The sequence below is a fragment of the Malurus melanocephalus genome, unplaced genomic scaffold (genome assembly GCF_030028575.1).
Source record: "Malurus melanocephalus ecotype Western Australia unplaced genomic scaffold, MMel_1.1 scaffold_317, whole genome shotgun sequence".
In the NCBI taxonomy this organism is placed as follows: Eukaryota; Metazoa; Chordata; class Aves; order Passeriformes; family Maluridae; genus Malurus; species Malurus melanocephalus.
This window is the reverse complement of record NW_026623549.1, coordinates 815,854-834,455: the sequence shown is the minus strand read 5'-3', so window position 1 is coordinate 834,455 and position 18,602 is coordinate 815,854. Positions and strand designations below refer to the sequence as shown.

The 18,602-nt window shown below is 48.2% G+C and overlaps 1 protein-coding gene across 2 annotated transcripts in view; it reads left to right on the top strand.

Moving 5' to 3' along the window:
- Positions 1 to 1,389: 1,389 nt before the first annotated feature.
- ST6GAL1 (ST6 beta-galactoside alpha-2,6-sialyltransferase 1) overlaps positions 1,390 to 18,602 on the top strand; it is a 44,873-nt gene continuing 27,660 nt past the window's right edge. For both annotated transcript variants that reach the window (XM_057377465.1, XM_057377463.1), the window contains exons 1-2: positions 1,390 to 1,469; positions 15,615 to 15,781. The gene's annotated coding sequence lies outside the window, so the exon portion shown is untranslated. The remainder of the gene's footprint in view (positions 1,470 to 15,614; positions 15,782 to 18,602) is intronic.

Here is an 18,602-nt window from a genome sequence, read left to right as displayed (position 1 = left end):
TTCTCTCAGGCAGTGCATTAAACTGCTTGTGCAGAGCATCCTATCCAGCCCCTCTGCACCGGGAAACAGCTGCATTGCACATGAAATCCACAATTCTCCCCCTCCACCTCTCCCCCAGTGTCTGGCTCAGACTGGTACCAGCCATAATGGGAGTACCTGGGGARTGCACAGGGCTGCAACGTGAACCTGAATGCTGTAATGGCACTGTGGGCTATTTATTKTCTGAGGGTTTGTTTTGTAATACTTTATGCATCCTTGCAGATGTTTCATGTTCTCTGATGTTGGAAAGCCCTTGTTGAGACCTTACTCTGTCCAGTGGGATCAGAGAGGTACATTGTTCAAGGGAACATCATCTGCAGCCAAGGTGGGAGTAATGTACAGAGAGATGCTGATTTTGGACACAAACATCTAGGATATAACCCCACACCAGATGCTGACTCCTTTCAAGCTGGAAAAACATGGATGAACCCCAGAAAAAGTTTGCTTTGTCTTTCCAGTAAAGCACTGGAAGCACAGCAGCCAAGATAGGTACAGTGTGTGGTGTCCTGCAGCCCCAGTGGGGACCGATGCTGATTTAAGCAGGACTTTTGGTTTGGTTTGCTTGGCCAGGGCTCAGAGTTCAAGCTTTTCTGATCGCAATAATCAGGTTACCTTGCCTGGACCCTGATAAGTACATAGCTTGGCAAAATGTATCACACACAYTGATGCCTGGTCGTGCTTTTCCGTTTGGCTAAAAAGCCAAAAGTAGTTAAAGGCTGCAGCCGGTTTCAGGCAGACTGAAGCCATGTGCCCCATTTTCCACGCTGTGGGCATCCCTGCGGGTGCAGGGTGGGCCCTGAGGGAGCCGTGGTGCGAGGGCTCTCCCTGGGCAGCACTGAAATTAGGTGCTGAATAGGGGAAGCTGCCTGCGGCTCGCTAATGAAGTATTGATGTATCTGCAGCGTATATTCAAAATGAGCCCTTAGCGATGGAGTTGGATGGCAGCTGTGCCAGCGCGGGGCTCTGCCCGTGTCTGTAACGGGGTACGATCGCTCTTTGTGCCTTTCCCTCCAGAGCTGCCTGAGGCGGGCGGGCAGGGCCGGCAATGGGGCTCCCACCCGCGGGTGCTGCAGGGCGTGGGGCGCTTTGTCCCAGCCGTGTGCGGCCCCGAGCGAGCCCCCGGCCCGGCTCCGCTCCGCAGCCGCTGTCACCCGCCGCTGCCCGGGCCGAGGGGGCGGCTCGGGGGCTGCCGCCGCTCCTCCCGCAGCCGTGCCGGAGGGGCGGGAGGATGAGCRGGCTGAGGAGGATGCCCCGTGCCCGCCGAGGCAGCCGGGCTGGCGGCGGCACCTCCCCCGCGCGGCGGCCCCCGCCTCCCCCCCGCCTCAGCGCCTTAAATGCCTCGGCCGCGGCGGCAACAAAGGCGGGCGGCGGCTGTGAGTGAGGGGCCGAGCGAGGGTCGGCGAGGCGGGGCTGGCGACTGACGGTCGGTGGTGAGTGAGGGACTGAGGGGCAGCGGGGCTGGGCCGGGTTGGGCTGGCGGTGAATGAGTGACCGAGGGGCGGCGGTGAGCGGGGCCGGCGGGGTCGCAGGTGCCGCGGGAGGGCGGGAAGGGCCGCGCCCCGCCCGGCCCGGTCCCGGTGCCCTCGAGGGTCTCGGCTCCGGCGTGAGGCGGCCCCCGGCTGCGGGTGGGCACCGGTGAGGAGCGAGGGGCGGACGATCGCCCGCTCCGCTGCGGCGTAACTTTTGTTGATTCTTATTATTTGTGTTTATAACCCCATCAATACAAACTTCTGAGAGCGGCAGATATGCGTGGCCGCGGCTGCCCGGGCTGCCTGTCCCTTCTGCTCCTACTCTGCTCCCCGCTCGGCGGGGCTTTGGCAGCACAGAAGCCGAWGGTGGCTGCGGAGCCCGCCCGGTGCCGGCAGCGAGGGGGACAGGATGGGCGGGGGATGAGGCAGACCCCGGCCCTGCCTCCCCTCCGGTTCGTGCTCCCCCTCGCCTGCCACTGRCAGATCCCTGCTGGCCTGGGTCAGCCCGCAGGGACCCGCGAGTCGTAGCAAGGGATTTACTCTGGGAGTAATTTTAGAAGTAGATGCATTCGTTTTTAATAGCGCACAGCAGGTCGGGCTGCAGAGGGAATAAATAATGTGTAGCGTGGTTTTTGTGCTGCCGTGTASTAGTCTTTCAGGGCAAATCTCTGTTCCTGCATTTATGAGCCCTCAGTAAATCAGGGCAATAGATGGGGACCAAGGGGTGAAGGAGGGGGAACTGCTGCTGCTCTGTGCTGTTTCTGTATCTGCTTGCTGCAACTGGATCTAATCACTGACAGTGTCAAAACAGAAATATTTGAGAGGGGAAAGGTRCCATGGCAGAGCAGCTGGATGTAGCAGGAGATTTTCTTGGCTGTGAGGGAGTGAGAAACCAGAGCTGCCTATTAATGTGTGAGGAATGAGTCTAACTCTCTCTGTGTGACTCCTGCTTTTGTGGCACACTCACAGGACTGAGCTTCCCTAAACACTAGTAGCTAACCTGGAATAATTTTTCTGAKTTGGATAACTTTAAATAGATGGGAGCGCTGTGATGCAAGGCTGCATCATCCCCCTGCTCTCAGAGGGGAGTCAGTGGAAGGAGACCCCTTCAGAATAGGGCAGGTGTACATAAGGTGTGTTACTGAGGGGGAAAGGGATTGCTTTCTGTCCTCAGCTTTTGCTGCAAAAACTGAATATCGTCCTGACCTTGGATGTGTGTCTTGGAAAGCTGTTCTCATCTATTGGCTTCCAGGACAAAATAAGGTAACAAAYGTGCATCCCTTGTGTTTCATCACAGTGCCCTGGGTCACTGTGCCAGGGAAGGTTTAGGTGGAGCTTTAAATAACTGAGGAGCTCATCTAGATATGAGTGATGCTAAATCTTCCCCAGAGGGAAGAATATTACCAGGAAAAATCTTCCCCCAAAGGCCCCTGGGACAGAGGCCAAAAGTGTCTAATGAGGCAGACTTTTCCTGTTAGCTGCTGTTCTTGATGTGGGAGGGTGAGGGCTTGGGGGYTTGGAGTCAGCCGATGTGGGGATCTCGGAGGGCAGGCAGCCCATCTCCAGGTCTGCTCTGCTCCAGGCAGCTGATTGCCTTGCCTGGGCATAAGCTTTGGAGGTGCTGCAGCTGCTGAGCCGAGACAAATCATGTTTYCTTCTAGTTTAGCAAATAAATTGGTTTGGTGATGGTGCTGCAGGGATGAGCRGCTCCCTAGTGCCAAGGTGTGTGCTCTGTCAGTTTGTGGAGAGGGCAGCCATGCGAGGCTGCAGCTTGGCTCCAGATAAATCTCGTTTTCTTTCCTCATTTAATGCTTGCATCTCTTAGCTAAGCAAAATACAGTGGAGGGAGCTCTGTTCTGTGGGCTTAGTGGGAACATTGTGGGGTCCTCTGCCAAAATACGTGCCTCTGGCAAAAGTGGTGCATGGTCTGAAAATGGAGGTGGACACATTAGTGAGCTGCCACATTATCACTGGAGCTGCAGTGCTCAGCTGGGTGTGTATGTGTCTCCTGCTGACACATATGAGCAAATACGAGGTTAGGTTTCAGAACAGAGGAATATGTGATCATCTCTACTTAATTCCTGCACGCAAAAATGTTTGTTGATGTGGCTTTGCACAGGCTGCTTGCTCTGGTGGCTTCTGTTTGTATGCTCTGTAACTTGGTTAAAACCAAAGAGTGGAGATGTAGGTGTGTCATTGTTCAYGGAGACCTAGTTTTCCAGAGACAAAATAGGTGAGTGCTTAAACCTTGGTTTGCAGTGGTTGCTGGCAGAGTCATCTCCTGCAGGAGCTGGGAACACATGGAAGGATTTAGAGTGCCAGTCTGAGGTGGGCAAGGRGTGGCCTAATGAAGGGCAAAGTAGATGCAGCCAGTAACATTCMGTCTCTTAACTCTGTCCTTGAGACAGTGGTGCAAGAGAAACTGCTGCAGGAGCAGATTACTGTCTATTGCAAGGCTTATGTCGCTGTGGCCTCTGCTGGAGGACAGGCGGGTGCTGAAGGGCAGCCCTGCTCCGAGGACGTGTGTCCCTGACTGCCCACGTAGGCACCTCAACCACAGCACTTGGGCAGCAGTCTCACCCAGCTCCTGCTCCTGGCTAGAGGAATCAGTGCATAGTAATGGATCAGGTTGTGTTGCACCTTGCTCTTAGGGTGACTGATGTGGAGAAGTTTGAATGAAAGTTCTTCGACCACCGGTGTTTCTCCTCAAGCCCTTGACCTGATGCCTTGGCAGTTTTTGGAAGGGCAGAAGTGATGCTGCAGAGTCATGGTTGTCAGCCCTTTCCACAGGAGAGGCTCTGTTGTGTGCACAGCTGCCAGTGAAAATGTCGTTTTCCTGTTCTCTATCCAACATTCATAAAGAAAACTGTAAAAGGTCTAACAGAATTGTTTTGATGATCTTTTACAAAGTATCCAGACCTTTTCCATAGCCCTCAGATTTTGGTAGAGTGATGTAAATCACAATTCTGCACAGGATTAGCAATCAGAGAGCATTATGAATCAATCTGATACTTTGTCTTAACCGTAGCCCTTCTTAGAATGCTGACCTACATATTACAGCTTCCACTATAACTGCATCATCGAGGACAGGCTTTGCTTCTGAGTGTAAGGTGGCCCAGCTGCTGGACATTTTTGTGTTTGAGGAACATTCCCGGTGGCTTCAGATGTGCTTGAAGTTTGCGCTGCTTGACTGGGTATCTTGTCAATGAAGTGTGAAATACAAGTGGTTCCTTTGAATGTTCATTTAATTATAATTGTTCTGATGAAAAAAGCTAGAAGATGAAATGCGATGCCTTCTGTATAAAGTACTCTTAGATGTTGAGCCAGCAGGGATCATTGTTATCAGATCCTCTAATCACTTGTATGATTAAAAACCTTGAAAAAACTTACATGATTGAGCCACTTGCTTTTAGGTAAAAATGAAGGTTTATTGCCTTTCTGAAATGTGTGCTGCAGCTCAGCCTTCAGTGAAATGTGAACCCAAAGCTTCTGTAAAATCCCTCCCTGTGGATCACTGATGGCTTTGAATGTGAATGCACTTGTGCTTGTTCCACTTGCAGATGAGTTTTCCTGCTGATTCCCAGAGTGACAAGGTGAATGATGATGAAAAGGAGAGTCCAAAACCAGGTCTGCACAGCAGTGACTTGGCTGATTTGAGGCAGCATTTACGCCCATTTCAACCTGTCATTATGATTTCAGCTCTGCAGGATAGGTGCCTTGGTTTGAAGGATTCTGGGAAGCAATGAGAAATGCATGTGCTGGTGCGAGTGTGCTTCCCAGCACGTACCAGTARCATGGACCATGGTAAAGGTCCTTCCAGGTGGAGTGTGTGTACAGCAGCATGTTCACCTGCAGATGTTGGGTATGGAATATATTTTGGTCCTATGAGTATCTAGGARCTCTTGTGTGAAACCAGAACAGAGGAGGTCTGTCCTGTAGTTCTTTGTCTCAGCAGGTTCCAAGTGGTGCCTTTGCTTAGCTTGGATTTGCTGGTCTCTCTGCAACATTTAGAAGCTGGCTTGGGATATCTCTTAAATTAAGAGCTTTGCCAACAAGTAATCAGATGGTCTTAAATGTTTGCTTGTGGTCTGTTGCTGTGCACAAGTTCCCACAACCTCCGTTYTCAAACAGAGGTTGGTGCAGAAAGCTGCAATACAGCATCTTGCAGTTTCCTTTCCTATAAATAGCAAAAATAAAAGGTCTGTTTGTGAGCTCTTTATTTAAAATGGAAACATTGCACATAATATCCMCCCTTCTAACAGAATGCTGAAGTGCAGGGAAGTGTCTGCTTTTGTACCTTGTCTCCTGTGCCGCAGACTTCTTTGCCTGGGAATGCTRTGTCTGTACAGGCAGCAGAGAGCTCTGTGCCAGACTGCGCTAACGTTTCTCTGTGCTCCTGATGTGTGTGAGCTCCAGGACCTGGCAGCTACTGAAAAGGAGCTGAGCAAGGCTGCTCCTGGTACCTGGGTGCTGCTGAGGAAGTGGAGAACCCAAATGCACCCAGCACAGGATGCCAGTCTGTCTGGCTGTACATCCCATGCTGATCCCTGGTCATTGGCAGATGTGTTTGTCACAGAGCCCAGCCTTGTGCCTGGGGCTCCCGGCACTGATGGAAACTGGAAACAAGCTAATGTTCCCTTCATAAATATTGCATCCATTCTGCTTGCCATGGCTGCAGCACTTTGGATTTTCAGCCATAAAATTTTGCAGAAAAATAAAAGTTGTTGACAGCAGTGATTAATTTTTTAATATGCATTGCAGCTTGCCCTTTGTGTCTTTGTGGTATGGYGTTTGCTGATTAGGAAATCAAAGGTGTTCCAATCAGCCTGACTGTATTCACTGGATTTTCTGCAAGTATCCTGTGTGTTCCAGCAGAGTCCCAAGTGTGTGGGGAGTGTGATAACCCTCACTGGGATGGAATGACAATAGAAAATGCCACAGCAGTTGTGCAGCAATGACAGCTTTCTAAAATCTGTGAAGACATCTGTGGTCCTGGTTTCCCCCTGCTACTCTCAAGGACCTGCTTTTTACCTTGAACATTTAATGCACAACATCACAGTAATGACTTTTTTGTTCTAAATTTGTAAGACGGAATTCTTAGGAAAGGCTGCAAGCAAAGCTCTGTGCCCGAGCTGCTCTCTTCTGAAGGCACAGAGCATCCCAAAAGCAATTAGTTTGTATTTTAAATGAATAAACAAAAATCTTTCAGAGAAGATGCCTTTATGCTCTGGGTTGCATTGCCTAGCAAGACTGAAATTCTGAGTGTGATCCTTTGCTAACTAAGTTGGGTTAATATTTATTTATTTGGTTGGTTTTAGTTTTTATCTCCTTCCTTTACAGTTTAGTTCTTTCTAAATTCAAGATTTTACTTTAGTCCACAGATAGATGATCACTACGTTAATTCTTGGTTCGTCCTGTGATCTGACTGTGGTCCCGCTATTCTTTGTGCTTGCAAGGGGTTTTAAGGAAATTAGAGATTTAGATGTACAAGATTGTAATTGTTGGGATAAAATCTCACTGTTGGTCTTGTGAGACCCCACCTGGAGTGCTGCATCCAGCAGGTCTGGGGTCCCCAGCACAGGAGGGACACTGGCCTCTTGGAGCGAGTCCWGGAGAGGCCACCAGGATGGTTAGAGGGATGGAGCACCTCTCCTGTGAGGAAAGACTGAGAGAATTGGGATTGTTCAGCCTGGAAAAGAGATGATTTCAGGGTAACCTAATTGTGGCCTTCCAGYACCTGAACAGAGCTGCAGGAAAGGAGGAGAGGGACTATTTACGAGAGCCTGGAGTGACAGGACAAGGAAAAATGGCTTTAAACTAACAGAGAATAAGCTTAGATGAAAAACTAGGAAAAAATCCTTCCCTATGAGAGTGGTGAGGCCCTTGCACAGGTTGCCCCAAGAAGCTGTGGCTGCCTCGTCCCTGGAAGTGTCCAAGGCCAGGCTGGACAGGGTTTGGAGCAACCTGGTCTAGYGGGAGGTGGCCCTGCCCATTGTAGGGGGTTGGAATGAGATGATCTTTAAGGTCTCTTCCAACCCAACATTCTATGATGATTCTGGGATCCTGTGTATTTTTTGGGTTGCTTACATTTTAATATAAATTTCTATTTTTTATTTCTCCAGCAGAGATTCGGTGTAAGTAATTGTCTGGGAGTTGGTACTTTGTAAGTAAGGTCCATGAGCAGAAATGTAGCAAAGATGGAAAAGTTGTGTTCTGGCTYCTCTGGGCTGGTATTTCTGGACTGGAATATTTTATATGTTTTGTGAGAGTCTGGAAGGTGCGGATGAATTTTGCTCTCATCCAGATGATGGTGTCTGTGAATATGAAGCTTGTTTCCTATTAACAGCTGTTCYTGCCATCTTGAAATTCTTTTTTCACAAATGCTTATGTCCATGAGAGTGTTGCTTGCTCGGGAAGATCATAAAAGAGTGACTGGCTGTGTCTTCAAAAATTTCTTCCAGCGCTTGATAACATATATTTTGTAAAGTCTGTAGCTGCCTAGGGATCTGCCTTGCACCTTTCTGAACAGAGCCCATTGTGGAGGGGAACCTGCTCCCCAGTAAGTGATGTGTTATGACTTGCCTCCAACAAATGCTGCATGGGCAGGTTTCAGTGGAACAGAGATGGCATTCGGGTGAAGGAATTGGGAACAGAGATGAAATAGTATTAAGAATGTGTTTTAGTATTGAGGCAGGGGGATTCCCAAAGGCAAAAATGGAATTGGTAGAAATAAGCATTGCTTGTGCGTGTGACATGAAAGGGTATTTTTGGAGGTGTGGGAGTCCCCAGTTGGAGAGGAAGGAAGAGCAGTGGCTGGAATGCTCTGTGTGATGGGTTAGTCACACTGTCTGCTAATGGGACAAAGGTAGGGATCACTAGCATTTTTAGGCTCTTCAAATCTAATTTAATATTTGTTTAAAGAACAGCTGTCTTGATTTCTGCATTCTGAGCAGCTCACCTATGAATTAAGGAGTCTGAAAAGGTGATGGARCCTTGGTGTTGGGCAGTGGTTCCATGTGTTGTGTGCATGATCACTGCTGCTTTAACAGAGGGGTCTGAACAGTGCARAGAGATGGGAAAATTGTGTGGTTGGGATGTAATTTTCTGTAGATTTATCTGCTGATTTTCAGAGCAGTCATTACTTGTGTCTTCTATTTTATTCTTTTATAACATAGTGGGGGTGTGGACTGGCAATTATTTTAGGTTCTGGGAATGTGGCTCAGCAATTTCAAATGTGGTTAGAAGTGCGTTTTTAAAAATKGAGGTGAACTCCTTAAAGTCTGCACCTGGGATACAGTCAAATTAATTTTCAAGTGTGATATACCTCCCCTTTGCCTTTTCACTCTCGATTTTGGAAACTTCTTACCACTTTGTAAATCCCTTTGCAAAACCCCCATCTCTTTCAGATGAACTACATGTTCTAAGGTTAGATATTCATGGTTGGATTGTTTAATTAGACAGAWGATCATATACTTGCAATCAAAGGAGAAAAATTCGGAAAGGTTAATTAAGGATTAGTTATAAAATTTGATGTCAGAAATGGTGTTAAGTTTCAGCATGGACACTCTTAATTAAAATTAGTTGACTTCATGCTGGAAGTGAATGGAAATGAAGGAAATTTAAGCTTACCAGAGCTACAGATGTGGGRGTGTACCAAGGTCATGAATGCATATTAACTCATGCTTTTAAAATTAATTTCTGGTATTAATTTGGCTTGAATTTTCCCAGCTGTCTTAATGCAGTTAACACTCTGGAATCCTCATTTCTTTGAGGTATTGCAGAAATGCCTTTTTCTCCCCCCTATTCCTTTGTGACCTCTGAACTGAGATTTTACGCTGCGTGAGGATGGCAAGTCAAACCCCGCAGGTGATGTTTCCAATGCTTAATTGTGCACTTAAACCTTGTCTTGCGCTGCCAGGGCTTCATGTTGTCAGGCGTGAAGGTCACGTCCTGCCGGACGCGCACCGCAGCCCCTCGGTGGGGTGGCCACTCCCGAGGCTGCGGGGCAGGAGAGGGGCGGCTGTGTCACAGCCACTGCTCCTGGCTCAGCCCGCCTGTGTGTCACAGCCCCGCTCAGCCTGCTCAGCATCTCGGCCGCCAGCTGATCGGGGGCTGAGCTACAASCAGACGCTGCTGTCACAAGATTTCTGGTCTTTCTTCCCAGTTTCTACCCATGTGGATTTCCCCTGGTTGCTGTAACTCCCGAGTCTGGAAGAAAACAGACGTGGGGTGTGGTTAAACACTATGCAGATCTCCCAGCAAGTGGAGGGAGCAGCTGTGAGCGTGTTGCCAGCTCCCCGCATTGCCCTGAGTGTGCAGCCCCAGCTTGTGCTGTTCTTGGCCAGCTGATGCCGGGCTGCGGGGTGGTGGTGATGACTTCTGGAAAGCGTGGGYCACCATGGTCGCCCTAAGCCTACCTGTCAGGGTTTTGGTAACCACAGGCTGTGCTGGTGGGAACGGGTTTGTGGTTTGCTTTATCCATTACAGGAAGATTTTTCTGAAGTGAAAAACTCAGGCCGGGTGAGAAGGTGATCATATCTTGCATCTCATCTGAGATTGCCCCATAGGATATTGTGTGCTTTAATGCTTAGTCTTACAGTCTTGAGGTTATTTTAGAGCATGTCCTTTGGCCAAATTCCTGGCTAGCCATATGCTCCAAGAAACCTTCTCATTCTTCCAGTATTGCTTCTTCTATCTCGTTTCAGCTCCCGCCAGATTCCTAAGCAGCTATCTCCTAGACAGCTTTGTGTCTCTCTGGTCCTTGAGCATCTTTTAGTCCTCCCACATCCTTGGCTTTCTTTCTCTCAGGCTTCATGAAAACAAACTCTTGGGGAAAAAAATCCAAAACCAAAAATACGACTGCGAAAACCCCTACCCACTCTCCAAATGTCCAAATACATTCTGCCTCTTCTCTGTAGTTGCACTTATTATTTTTCACAAAACTGAATTTAGCTGTTGGTGTTATCAGTAGCTCTAATGATTTTTTTTTTATAGCCAGTTACCAGGAGACTATTAGCTGTGTGTTTGTGTCAAAAAGTAGGTGTAATGGTTCAGAGCAGATGAGCTGCAAAAACTACCCCCTTAAAAAAGGCCTGTGGAGAAGATAATTTGGTGTTCCTCACTGGAGAAAGAGATTCTTCAGCTCTGGTTTGGGGAGGAGGATCAAGGAAGTGCAGTTCATCTTGAGCAAGATGGGTTAGAAATGGAAGTGTTTGTCTTTGCAGTACCTGCTTTGGGGAAAGCAGTGAGATACTTCTAAGTTGGTAGGTGTGCAAAAAGGATCCTGCCAGGGCATTGCTGGGATGAGACTATGGCTGGCTGAAATGTTGGAWCAGCCATAACTTGCACAGGTCATTGTTCTCCATGGCCATGGTGCAGCTCCTGATTGAACCGTGGCTGTGTGGATTGGCTGTGTCCCTGTTGCTGCATCRTATCCTGGTCAAGTGTGGAAAACAAAGTCGTGCTTCTCACCTTGCAGCAGGTGAGATTTCTGTTCATGGGAAGACAGTTTGATAGCAGGGGATTTCCTCGTTAGAGTATCCTGATAATGTCCTGAGAACTGGGTGTGTGTTTCCCCAGGCCTGTGGCCARCCTAGCAGGTAATGGGATTTACAATTCCTGCCTTTGAGGCTGTACCCTGTTCTGGGTAGCAGGGGTTGAGGTTTGGCAGCAGTGATCATATCATTCTCAGATCCCTGGCTAAGGCACTGCYCGAGTGCCTTCCATGTTCTCTGTGTTCTTGGCCCCTGAGCCTCTCTTCTGCAGAAAGGACGTTTTTGGGTTTCTGGATCTTCTGTGGTGCTGCTGAAGGTCCAGTGTTTGCACAGAGCCAATTCCTCTGAGATGATGATCATTCTTCTGCTTAAGCACAAGCTGCCAACTTATGGAATTAATTGTCAGTGGTCTGCAGTAGCCCTTGACTTGTCCTAGGATTTCCTTTAATAAAAGGGAATAGATCTTTAATGAAAGTGGAATGACTCCTGTRTTTTCTCTGGAAATACAGAAAGGCTTATAAAGCCAGGCTTTCAGAAGGCAGCTTTTAAGTTATACARCACAAATTTAACCTGCACTGCAGGTTCTGATTGTGTGGTTCCAAGCTGCTGCTTGGCTTGATGCTGCCTTGCGCATTGTGCATAATTGATCTGTATTTGTGGTTGTTTGATGGTGTTTTTATTTTCCTTTTTGCAGCTCTGAGGTTGTGCTTTACTTGTGTACTTAAGCCCTGCCCCAAGGACRGAAACACAAGCTCTCCAATATGCTCCTCTGTGGTGCTGCTCATAAATGTCTGAGCAGCTGCAGTTCATGGTGTGTTTGTGGGAAAGCAGCTCTGTAAATGGGGAGCTGAGGCACACACAGGGTACTCAGCCAATTCTGGGTGCTCTGGTGCTCTTCTGGGAAGCTGCCAGGAATTCTTTCCTCTTAATTTCCGATGTCCATGAAATGGAGTTCTGTGGCTGAGAGCGCAGCCCTGATCGTGGTTCTGTCCTTGTGCAAGTRTCTGGCAACAAGGGGTGTGAGAAGTTTGTTTTAAGGTTTGTTTGATTTCATAGCAGCTGTATAGGAAGCAAGGCAGAATTGACTTCTTTGGCAACTTAAAATTGCCTCTCCCAAGACTTCATCTGGTTTTTGTGCCTTATTTACTACACCTTTAAAAAATCTGATGAAAAAAAACCCACCCAGGGAGAATGTTATTTCAGTGCTGTCATTCAGTGAGTGCTTCTGCTTTGTGAAAGAAGTATGATGTGACAAAATGAGGGGCAGGATTCGAATGTCTTTTTTRTGTGTGTTCTATGAGTAGAGGAGAAGGCTGGGCTCCTAATTCCACCACACAGACTGATCCTTGAATGATCAACAGGCATTGGTAATGGAATGTTTTCCTCCCTATGGAGCCTTGGTGGGGAGGCTTGGCTGTGCAGACAGGGTTTGTTGGCTGGTTGACACCAGTGACCAGGGGAACCATGGGCTCTGCCAGTGGCCCAAGAGGCAGATCCTTGCTTTTCCTCAAGCCTGTTCCCAGCCTACCTTCCAGTTCTTGCCTTAGTTGTCTTCATAGACCAATCCTGGTCTGCAGCTCTTCAGCATCTCATTCCATTTATTGTCTGAGAGGTTGTCTGGGTTTCATATCCCATTCCCCTGTGTCTGGTAGACCTGCCCCATCCTGGCTTCTTTGTTCCTCACATCTTCTCATCTGACTGATGTGACCAGAGGGTGCAGCTGTCCCTGCCAGTGGTGGCATGTGTTTGTGTCCCTGCTCCCCAGCCAGTGTCTGTGCCCTCCCAGCCATGCTGGCCCCCATCTGAGCTTCTGTGGGACCTGGGGGCATTCCTGGCTGGTGCTCTGCTCTGCAGAGGCTTTAATGATTTTCCATTTAACTGTGATTAACCTGACAGGCAGGGCATTGATTATTGCATTCTGKAAGAGTTGTGGTGGCAAAGATTTCTAACTTTGAGATGAATTAGCATTAACAATKAAGCAATAAACAAATCCCATTTCTTTTACGAGACAACAGACAGCAGGATGTTTTCCTCTGCCAAAGCATCCATCAGGCTATTGGTTATGCTGTAGCTGGTAAGGTGGGAAGGAGAAATAATTCCTCACCCGTAGAAAGAAGATAAGTCATGAGTCTTCATCAGCTGCCAGTAGGAGGGATGCAGAATGACAGAGGAGGCTGTTGCCTCCTCCTCCTCCTTGTCCCATAGTCTGGTGATTACTGGTTGTTAGTGCACAGACCTGTCACACTGGAGCCTGGATGTTACTGCAGTGTATTAAATCCCTGGAGGCAGACAAACTCACCTACTTAATTTACAGCACCCTTTGGGATATTTTCGTATAGATCCTCTGTCTTAGGAGGGAAGAAGAATTAAAGATAAATTAATGAAAACTTTTACATTGTTCTGAATTAGGGGATAATTTTGGATCCCTGCTTAACCTTGCCACCTTTCAAGCTACCGTCTCTTTCAGTAATTATCTGCTTGTATTCCTGATGGTGCAAATACTTGTTCCCTGTAGAAATATTTTGCTGATGAATTCCTCAAACTCTGGTTTGACCAGAAGGCAGGGAGGCCTGATCACTCTCACTTGCTCATGGCTTTCAGAGCAAGTGATGAGAATTCAAGCTCTGCCAAGGGATACTGCCCACCATGCAGCTAGTGGCTGTCAGTACCCAGCATAGGCTCTGAGCACATCTGGGAAATTCTGGGCTGTCAGAGGTGCTCCTGGGTGGGTAGTGAGGAGTACATGTCCCCTTGATCCTTTTATGTCCCAGAGATGCTGGTGARTATTTCTGAGCATTTTGCCCTGATAGCAGGAAGGAGTGGGTGGCTGGCTGGGAAGCTCCCTTAGCCCCAGCTTGGCTGCTGTGCTTCCTCTTACACAGCTCTGTGGCTGCCCAGGCTCTGCCATGGTAAAGTTGCATTGCCTCTGGTKGCATCTCTGGGCTCACTTTGCAGTCGTGTATAAAAGCAGACTTCAGCAGGGAGCAGGTAGCCAGAGGTGGATTRTTGTATGTTTTTAAAACTGATGTCCCTGACTGGACAATCAGCGTGCARAGCTTGTTCAATTGTGCTTCTCCAAATCCCTTTTATCTCCTGTTTGCATCATTTTTCTCACTTAAAAACACCCTTTCTGCAATCCACAAAGCCTGGTGTGAGCACAGCCTGCGGCAAGGGGATCCTGCTGAGCTTGCAGACTGGAGACTTCTAGCCTGGCGTGTAAATGTGTCAGGGCTCTGGCTCACCATTACTCATTCAGCCTTCCTGTACTGCCTTACAGCTGCCCTGGGGTCTGCCTGTCCAAATTTCCTCACTTGCTGTGATGGCTGACCCCTTGCTGGGTGAGATGCTTCTCAAGATGCAGCTATGCTGAGGTACTGCTGCAGGCTGGCAGAGACACAAAGAATAGTATTTTTCATCTAACAGGTAGCTGTTTCTGCTGTTTCCCTTTTGACCTAACCCTCAAGTATTGTTCTAGTTTCTGTCTTTCTCACCTGGCAGGAAGCTTCACGTGCCTGTGCTGGTGGGACCTTAGTGCTTSTGGTAAGGCATTGCACGCCAATGTCTCATTGCATGAGCAGCACCCCTCTTTTCAATATTTGCGTTTTACCTCYCCTTTCCCCCATCTTCCTCCATCACACAAAATATATAAAGCCTAAGCTTACCCTTTTCCCACTGCTTTGCCTCCCCTGCTGTGGTGTACTGCTGTGGGTTAGGGTCCTTGGATGATTCAAGCTGGCAGTAATTTGGGATATGAACATATTGGGACCTCTTACTAAGCTGTGAGTGCTTGGGCTCCCTACTGAGAGGAGAAAGCTGAGCTGCTGGGCTCGAGGTGAAACATATGCCAGGCCATGCACATACACTGGAAACTTGCCCAGGGCAGGATAATTATGGGAGGCAGTGTTTCTCAAGCGAACCGTGTGCTCTTGCTTGCTAAACAGTCTTGTGATTAATATCTTATTTAAGAGGATTTTAGGACATGTGCTGCAGTTACACTGAGTTTCTTTTAGAAGTAGGGGAGAGGTTAGAAATATAAACTCTGTAAAGGTTCTTTTGTGTTTCCAGCCAGGGTCATCAGGTAATTACAGTGTATCACTGCTCTGTTCTGTCAGAGTTGGCAGCTTTTTTTATATGSATGGTTCAGTGGGAGAGGGATCCTTGAACGGCTTTGGACATGTTCTTGGACAGGCTGCATTCTTAACGTCTCCTTAGGGACCCATAGCTCCAGCTCCATCCCTCAGCAACTCACTAAGGGCCAGTGTTTCTGCCCTGGTGTCAGCATTAACAGCTCTCCCTGACCATGGCGCCTGACATTATACTCTTGACATGTTCTGCAGCCAGCAGGTGTTCACCAGCAGGTATTGCCTTCAAAACAAGGCTCTTTGTGATGTTTTACTCAAGCCCAAGTTATCTTTCACRGTGCCAGCAGCTCAATATCTGGTCTTAACTAGGACACACAGCATGGACACAGCACTATCTGCATGGTCTGGGTGTTTCTGTGCCACTGCTGATTTGCTGTGTGGTCCCAGCTGGTGGGTGTAGTCCCCTRTCCAGTGGTTTCTGATCAGTCTGATGTGGCTGTCTAACATCTTTGCCTCAATTTCTTTCCTAGGCTAGAGAACTCAATTAAAAGGGACATGGGAGCATGAAGAATTGCATGGAGAGCACGGATGTGCTGCCCATGGTGGCATCTCCTACAGATCTTACCTGGCAATCTGCTGCTGCCTGGAAGGGRTTGACAGGAACCACTGAGGACAACAAAGGAACCTGGAGATGAAGGTGATGATCATGACTCTTCCTCTTCTTTTCCCTGCCCTTTTTTCACTTCCACATGTCTGCAGCAAGAGCTGGGCTGCTGTCAGTGTGACGAGGCCCATGTACATTGAGGCACCACTGTTAGCACTGGGGCTGCCTTGTTTTTCATGCAGAGGTGGGAAGATGGTAAAGAAAATGGGCAGGGATCCCTGATACTCCCTTTGCAACTATCCTATATTTCTTCCTTAAAGCAAAATAAAACATTTCTTCTGCTTCTTTATTCTTCCCTTCTACAAGAAGCTGACACATCTTGGTAGTGTGCCAGAGATAAGAGTCTGAGATCCTGCATAAAATGAATGTGAGATGTGTACTGGGATTCATTTTGGTACTTCTATAGAAACCCTGTGGGGATATTGCCTTTGGCTCTAGGTTAGAGTAATTAGCTGCACAGCTGACCTCTGCTGAACATGCCTGAAGTGCTTTTGGTGGTGGTGCCACTACTTTTCCTATCACTCCTCCCCASTGGCATCCTGCCCTTTATCGCAGCACTGCAGTCCTTTGGCTGTTGCCCTTGAGGATGAYGAGCATCAYKKKAWCWGYTMMMRTGACTGTTGCTGATGGTGGGACCTSCCTTTTTCTCTCATGCATGGGAAAGCTAACTTGGTAGGAAGCATTTTTATAGGCAGATGCAAGTAAGTATTGACTTTATGCGTCTTTTCATGCATGAAGAAGGTTTGGGAGGACCTCATTATATAGCTGCTTCTCTAAATATTTAACTTGCTGTCATCAAGAGTGCCAGCTGTTGCTCCTTACTTCCTCTTCTGCTGGAAACATGCAAATGTCCTCTCCTCCACTTAAAACCTGATCTTTCATATGGAAAATGCACCACCCTTTCTTACTTTCTGGCTGAGCAACATGTCTCTCTCTCAGTGTTGTGTTACCTTTAGCATTGCAAACTGTAATGCTTGGGGAAGGGTGGTGGAATTCCAGCAGCCTTGCCTGCATGGGGGCTGCTGGATTTCCATCCCCAAAGAGGACAGATAGCAGCCCAAATCTGCTCAGAGGTCAAGACAGAGCAGTATGGAACCTTGGGAGCATTGACAGGAATGTAAATGCTCTGCTGGAGGTAGGTGAGTGGAAAAGTAAGAGCATGGCCCATTGTCTTGGGCATCTTTGGCAGCTGCTCTTTTCATGGGGAATGAAGAAAACTAAGCTGGAGACAGCTTGATTTCTGATTAGATGGGGTTTGAGTGGAGAATGAAGGATTAAAGAAGCAGGTCAGCCATGAAGCTCCTCCGCAGCAAAACTTTGTTGTTTTGGTTGTTGTACAGAAACAAAGGGKTTTTTAGTTCTGTTTTTCTTCCTTGTTCCTCTATGGAAATCCTCTGCTCAATAGACAAAGATGTGATGCTGGGTGTGATGCCAGGTGAGCTGGTGAGATAGCTGGATCTCACATGGGCATGGGAACCATCCTCTCTGAGGCTGTAGCAGCACAGGGCAAATTTGTGTGYAAGGCACAGACAGGCAACAGAGACAGGGACTATTGGCATTGACAGGCTGCCTTCCTTTGGGGCAGCTGAAATCCAAGGCCAGCCTCACTCTYCAAGCTCTACTTTTTGTGTGGAGGTATTCCTTCTCATAAAGAGCATTGGTAACACTGAAGAATCACCTTCAGTTTCTACCAAAAAAAATCTTGAGCCCCTTTTGAAAAACTCAGAAGTCTTCCTGTTGCACAGTGAAACCCAGCCCTCTGTTACTAAGTCTGGTTTCACATTAGGCAGCCTGGTTAGGCTAGGCTTGCAAGATGGCAAGGCTGCTAGATGAGATGGATATTTGAAAACCACCAAAGTGATATATTTGGTCTGCAATATCTGCATCTCTGCCCACCCTGCTGTCAGTAGTTACATTGTTTTGTATGTTAATATCTGAAGTGGAAGAGGGACTTTCCTCTTTCTTCCTTTGGGCACATCTGAAATAGGGAAGTAAAAGCAAAAATAGGCACATACCCCCCCCTTTCATGTCACAGTGCTGCCTGTGACTSTGTGGGAGCCTGTGACCCCCCTCCTGCTTTAGAAAGGGGCAGTCTGCCTGTGGGAGAAGAGAGTTTGCTGTGTGTTGGGCACAGATGGTCAGAAGCAGAGGAAAGGACATGGAAGTGCTTTGGTGTGTTGTGTCCATGTGTAGGAATGGTTTCCCAAGGTGTGTATCCAGACAAGTGGACACCAAATGAAAAGCCTTTGACCATGTACTGAAATAGTTTCCTTTCACAATAATGGGATGATGCACGTGTAATGGTGTTGTATAAGATTAACAGAGTAATCAATTCTGCTTGTGCTGAAGTGCACAGATGTGAACCCATCTGCTTGTTTTGGGTGTGATGAACTTTGAAATACCTGGGTGAGTAGAGGACATGAGCCTAGGACAGGCACTGCATGTAGTGGATCTGGAAGAGGTGGGGGAAAAAAGCTGACCAAAATTGAAGATAAGGAAAGGACTTCCAAGAAAGAAGGTTAGAGGAGAGTGGGAGGAGGGCTGGCAGTGGGATCTCATCAAGGCAGGGAGGCAGCCTCCTGCTGCTGCACTGTGGGGAAAGGCCACAGAAATTAGGGATACCCTGGTGCAATGTGGATGCTGGAMGGGATGTGAGGGGCTTTAGGGGGGATTTCCCAGGAGGAGGAGGAGAGTCCCGGTGATGCAGACCCCCAGTAGGAAAGCACCCAGTTCCTCGTGGGTAGCACATGTACCCACACACCTCCAGCCTCCCTCCCTGCAGCGCTGTTTGTCCCTGGGCTCTGAACACAGCTCTTGCACAAACTGCCGCAGTTGGTGACAGCCGCTGCTGCTC